The following is a 6,562-nucleotide window of genomic DNA, read 5'->3' as shown; positions in this document are numbered from 1 at the left end:
TTATACATTAAACTAAATAAAATGGCAGTAGCTTATTAGTATACAAATACTGGCCAACCAATGTGTCTTGGTTGGCTTCCCAGGTGGCACTAGTGGTAAAGAACCTGCCTGTCTGTACACGAAACGTAGGAGACCTGCATTCAATCCTGGGTCAGGAAGATCCCCTGGAGACGGGCATGGCAACCGACTCCAGTATTTTTGCATGGAGAATCCCTTGGACAGAGGAGCTTGGCAGGCTAAGGGTTGCAAAGTGTCAGACATGACTGAAGCGACTTAGCATGCACAATGTGTCTTGAATAAATGTAAGCTGATCATGTGTCTCCCTTTGTCACCTCTGCTGACCAGAAGAGCAAGCATAAATGTTTCAAAGTCTAAGTGACCTTCAGGACAATTCAACCCAACACCTTGTTTTCTTTTCAAATGAAGAATCTGAGCTCCAGAGAGGGTGGAGACCTAAGCAAGATGCACAGCCCATGAACGACCCAGTGTATTTTTTATTAGACTACAGTGAGGTTTTCAGAGCTTTTCAAATCTTTTTTTATAAAGATTGCCTAAAATTGAGTCACATGATAATTCTGGGAAATGACTACGTATCCACATTTGGCAGATAAAAAAACTGAGGTTCTGAATGACTAAACAGGCACAATTAATGGCATCTTTGAGGCCAGCACTTTGACCTTTCACCCCCATGCTCTCCCTCCCACCCCAGGCTCCCTGTCTAGGCCCGGAAGACTGTCTAATAATATGTACCATCCCATTCCCCGGTGCCTCTACCACCTCTTGTTCAGGACACGCCTGTGAGCATTCTTCAGTCTAATTAAATAATGGAACCACACTGATCTTTTCTTCCAAGGTCCAGGGGCACTGTTTCCTCTCCACCCCAGTTCTGCTTGGGAATGTTGACTTTGGAAAACGGCACCAAATACACTCTGACTGCAATTTCCAAATCAGAAACAGCCTCCAAATCTTTATTCAGTGGAGAGTAAAAGATCTCAGAAGGGCAGAGCCTCTTCCGGCCGTGAGACTCTAGAACCTCTTCTGTCCTCAGAGCCTCCAGGGACAAACAGGTCGTTACAATCCAGCTCAGATCCACATATGTGTACCTGCGGCATGTCCTGGGATTCAGAGGTGACTAAAATAAAGCTGCCACCTCCTAATCATTCCTGGTCCAACAGAGAAGATTCACACAAATGGTTAGCTGGACTGTGAGGCAGAAGGACACGGGTACCATATTTTGGGGGACTAGAAATTAAAGAGCCTCAGGTTTGGACTTCCCTGGTGGTCCAGTGGTTAAGAATCTTCCTGCCAACACAGATTTGATTCCTGGTCCGGGGTGATCCTACATGCTGTGAGGCAACTGAGCCTGTGGGCCACAGCTACTGAGCCAGCACCCTAGAGCCCATGTTTCGCAACAAGAGAAGCCACTGCAATGAGAACTAGAGAAAGCCCTCGCAGCAATGACGACCCAGCACAACTATAAATTAATAAGTAATATTTTATTTTTATTATTATTTTTAATTTTTATTTTATTTTTTTTAATTTTTTCATTTATTTTTATTAGTTGGAGGCTAATTACTTCACAACATTGCAGTGGGTTTTGTCATACATTGACATGAGTCAGCCATGGAGTTACATGTATTTCCCATTTATTTTATTTTTAAATAAAATTAAGATTTTTCTTTTACCAACCACACCAGATACCCAACAGTTGTTCAAGAAGACAGTGATGAAAAACTGGTTATCTCGATTTCTGGAGAGGGAGACCCCTATCGTCCTTCAGCCCCACTCCCCCCAGGGCACAGGGCAGCATCTGTGACACCTGTGTCTCTTCCAAGGTCCAGGAGAAGGGCCACCTCTGATCTCTGACGTCCCTAGGCCCCTACCTTCTGCAGCTGGGAACATCTTTTACTTAAAAATACGTTTTATTTTAAACCCATCAATTCTCTCTCACACACATACACCCAAACTCAGCCACAGACACGCACACATCCTCTGTCACCAACAGTCTATGTTTTTCCAAAAGACCTGCCTTGTCTCTGACCAGCCAGGGCTCGGGCGGGCTGGATGGGTCCTCACAGATCTCCAGGGTGGGGCGGAGATGTCCCAGGGGGCCTGCTCTGAGGGTCATGGGCCCAGGTCATTGTTCTCTGGTCCCTCCATAAAGAAGGGACCCAGGTTTGGCTCCTGGGGTCTTCTCCCCTGTTCACCCAGTGGCTGGCCTCTGGCCTTCTCAGGGTCCTGCTTGGAGCAAGTGACACAGGGATCCAGGTTCATCTCTGTGGCACTCGAAGTGGGGCTACCCCCCTCACCTTCAAGCAGCTGCCCCCCAGGTCACGACGGCTTCCACCCCTTGCGCTGGTTGCTGAGGCAGAAGGTACAGATGGAGCGTGACTGGCGGCCACCGTCGGGGGCGGCGGAGACCGCGCTCTTGGCACTGCCGGCAGCTCGGAAGCACGGCTGCCCGTCGTCGGCCGCATCGCCCAGCAGCAGCACGTTGGCCAGATGTGTGATGTAGCTGGACTCCAGGAGCAGCGTCTCGATCTTGGATGCGGTCCCGCTCCCGCGCGTTGACCGCCTGCCGCTGTTGCACCACCGCCTTCAAGCCCGCGCTGCCCGCCGCCCGCCGCCCGCCCCCAGGGCCCGGGCCGCGCCGTGCCACCTCCAGGCCCTCGCACCACCTCCAGGCCCTCGCAGCAGCCGAACGACTGATTGAAGGCGTCGCTCTCGCTCCGGTTCTCCTCGTCCTCGCTCAACAGCCGCACGACGTCCGGGTACAGCACGTGCGCGCCGACGGGGCGCAGCAGTGCGAACGCCACGGGCACCCGGCCTAGTTCCTGGATGAGCAGCGTCCCGGCGTCGGCCGCGCCCCTACGTGCGCTCCCGCGCGCTCAGTAAGTAATATTTTAAAAAGAAAGAAAATTACTTTTTTAAAAAAGGAGCCACAGCTAGGCTTCTTAGAGCAATGGGGTCTGACCAAGTTCTGAGAGGACGAGAAGACATCATAGGCAGAGAAGGGACTGATAAACTTTCCAGGAAGTGAGAGCAGAGATTCAGGAAAACTTTAGTCTTTGAGGACATGTGACACTGGTTGGCTCTTCCTTTCTGGTGCCCTCCAAGGTCACTCTGAGCCAAGCTTTTGCAGCCGCAATACTAATAGTACCTCCTCAGCTCTCTGGGATGCTTCCTGGCCAATCTCTTTAGATACTCACAAACACCCCAGAAAGCAGGCAGGACAAATGTCACATACCCATTCTCCCACATCAGGGAAGACTTGGGCAAATTAGTGCCCTGACTGGCCTCACACGGCAAGGAAGAGACAGAACCCAGGCATCACCAAGCATTCCTGGCTTCTTCGCCCCTGATCTGTCTTCCATACAGTCAGCACCTAAGAATTGCAAAGCTCCAAGGTCTTCCCCAACCTCCCTTGTCTTAAAGGCAACTTGGTAATTGCCAAGCACCACTTAGGGGCCCTTTGCATGAGTGGTTTTGCTGCTGCTATTTTCTCAAGGGCTGTGTCTTACCTCCCAAGGTGCTTCTTTTATCTCTCCCAACACCTAGAGAGTGCTCAGTAGACTTGTAGATTCATGGATTGGTAAGCCTGGTTCAGAGATAATATCAAAAGGGAAAGGACATGTTAGAAAAGGATTTTAAATGTTACTCTCACTGCTTAAATTCATAGACACGTTCTTTGAAGGTCTTTAAAAAACTGAGCTTGCCTCTGTCATCATCTCCTATCCTCATGCCTGTCATGTGCCTACAAACGTCTCTTTAATCGCATTCAACCAACTTGCTTCCCTGATATTTTGACTTTCCAGACTGCTAAATAAACACCAATCCATTTAACATCTATATCCTGGGCACCAGTGCACAGGTGTGTGCGTCTATGTGTGTACATAAGGGGAGGAAGGTGTCGTAAGGAGATACATAGCACTGTCCACTAAACCAAGTGTGGCTATTGCGCACTCGAAAGTGGCCAGTCTAAATGAAGCCACGCTGTAAGTGTAAAATACACACTGGATTTAAATGATTTAGTGCAGAAAAAAGAATGAAAAATAACTCATTAAAATTGAATACACATTGAAAAGGAAATATTTTAGATATGATGGATTAAATATTATTAAAATTAACTTCGTTTCTTTTTACTTTTGTTAATGTGGCTGGTAGAAAGTGTTAAGATACACATGTGGCTCACGTTATATTTCTATTGGACATTACTGACCTTCAGAGGGGGTCTAACCAGGGAAAGGAGCAGACTTGTGAACAAGCCACGCAAGTAGGACCCGGAGTGTGGCTTCCCTCAAAACCTTAGTCTTACGGGTTTTAATTTCTTTATCCATTTTTTCCACATTTGGTCCTTTAATTTGTCCAACCCAATAACTATTTAAACCTCCCCTCCTCCAACTAATTCAAACACACGCAGTTCAGGATGCAACTCAAAGCCAGCCTCTACCGACACTGCCTACCACACATGCCTCTTGCCCAATTCCTGCCTTATCAGCCACAGGACAAAACACCTGCCACAAGGCAGTCCCTGAACAGTGATGTGAACATAGGGTTGAGAAATGAGTAAATTAATGTACAAAGTGCATAATGCAGACACATGTGTATGCACACACAGAGTCCTGTTTGTCTTGCTCGTGTTTCTTGTTTCATACACACATCTTGTGTCGTCGGCTATAAGATTTCTGCCTTAAGGTCTTTATTTAAGCTGTAGCCACATCATCTTCATGCTGCTGCTGCTGCTAAGTCGCTTCAGTCGTGTCTGACTCTGTGTGACCCCATAGATGGCAGCCCACCAGGCTCCCCTGTCCCTGGGATTCTCCAGGCAAGAACACTGGAGTGGGTTGCCATTTCCTTCTCCAATGTGTGAAAGTGAAAAGTGAAAGTAAAGTTGCTCAGTGTCTGACTCTTAGTGACCCCAAGGACTGCAGCCTACCAGCCTCCTCTGTCCGTGGGATTTTCCAGGCAAGAGTACTGGAGTGGGGTGCCATTGCCTTCTCCCATCTTCATGCTAGATAATCAAAATATTCTTGTTGGCTAATAATTCTTTTCTTTTCTAAAGCCAAAGAGAAGTCTCACTTCATTAAGTCTCTGTTATCTCCTTCCACATTGCTCTTCCTCCTGATTTCCACTGACAGCCTATCTATACTATGTGGCAATTGTGCCTTGTGATTTCTTTTTGTTTCATAAATGAGTTCTGCACTCCTTTTGGCCTTTCCTCTACCCACACTCCCTGTGAACCATAAACTTCTTTGAAGCCTGAAACTATCTTCTCTTAAAGCTCTAGCACAGAGCCTGAAAAAGTGTGTCACTCAGTCATGTCCGACTCTTTGGGACACCATGGACTGTAGCCCGCCAGCACAGAGCCTAGTCAATGGTAATGTCCAATAAAGACTTGCTGGTTGGTTGATTGGAGGTTAGGAAACATACAGGTATACCTCAGAGATATTGCACGATCAGTTCCAGACAACCACAATAAATGGAATATCACAATGTGTGTTAGTCACTCAGTTATGTTCGACTCTTTGCGACCCCGTGGACTGTAGCCCTCCAGGCTCCTCTGTCCATGGAATTCTCCAGGCCAGAATACTGGATTGGGTTGTCATTCCCTTCTTCAGGGGATCTTCACAACCCAGGGATCAAATCCAGGTCTTTTGAATTGCAGGCAGATTCTTTACTGTCTGAGCCACCAGGCAATCCCTGGAATATCACAATAAAGCGAGTCAACTTTTTTGGTTCCCTAGTACATATAAAACTCATATTTACACTATATTGTAGTTAGTGCAATAGCATTATGTCTAAAAATATGTACAAACTTCAGGTAAAAAATACTTGATTGCCAAAAACTGGTAAGCATCATCTGAACCTTCATTGAGCTGTAACCTTTTTGTTGGTGGAGGGTCTCGCCTCAGTGTTGACTGATCTGGGTATTGCTGTTGAAGACTAGGAAGGCAAACTAGAGCAACTGAAAGTGAAAGTCGCTGTTCACTTTGACTCTTTGTAACCCCATGGACAATAGCTCGCCAGGCTCCTCTGACCTTGGAATTCTAAAGGCAAGAATACTGAAGTGGATTGCCATTCCCTTCTCCAAGGGATCTTCCTGACCCAGGGATCAAACCCAGATCTCTTGCATTACAGGCAATTTCTATACCATCTGAGCCACCAACAATGAAGTTTGCTGTATCAATCGATTCTTCCTTCCTACAGAGAAATCATCAAATGATTTTTCTGCATCAGGCAATGCTGTTTGGTAGCATTTTATCCACAGTAGAACTTCTTTCAAAAGTGGAATAAATCCTTTCAAACCCTGCTGTTGCTTTATCAACTAAATTTACAACGTAACCTAAATCCTTACTGTCATCTCGACAATCTTACACAACATCTTCATCAGGGGTAGTTGCCATCTCAAGAAATCACTTTCTTTCCTCATCCATAAGACACAACTTATCACGAAAATCTTATCATGAGATTGCACCAACTCAGTTACATCTTCAGGCTCCACTTCTAATTTCAGTTCTCTTGCCATTTCCATTGCATATCCAGTCACTTCTGTCACTGAAGT

The 6,562-nt window shown here is 46.7% G+C and overlaps 1 pseudogene; it reads right to left on the bottom strand.

The window, feature by feature from the left end:
- Nucleotides 1–1,662: 1,662 nt before the first annotated feature.
- On the bottom strand, nt 1,663–6,361 carry LOC122703130 (annotated as a pseudogene).
- Between the last annotated feature and the right edge of the window lie 201 nt (nt 6,362–6,562).

Source organism: Cervus elaphus, chromosome 11 (genome assembly GCF_910594005.1).
Source record: "Cervus elaphus chromosome 11, mCerEla1.1, whole genome shotgun sequence".
NCBI classification, from domain to species: Eukaryota; Metazoa; Chordata; class Mammalia; order Artiodactyla; family Cervidae; genus Cervus; species Cervus elaphus.
Note: the sequence above shows the minus strand (reverse complement) of the source record. Positions and strands in the feature narration are given on the sequence as shown.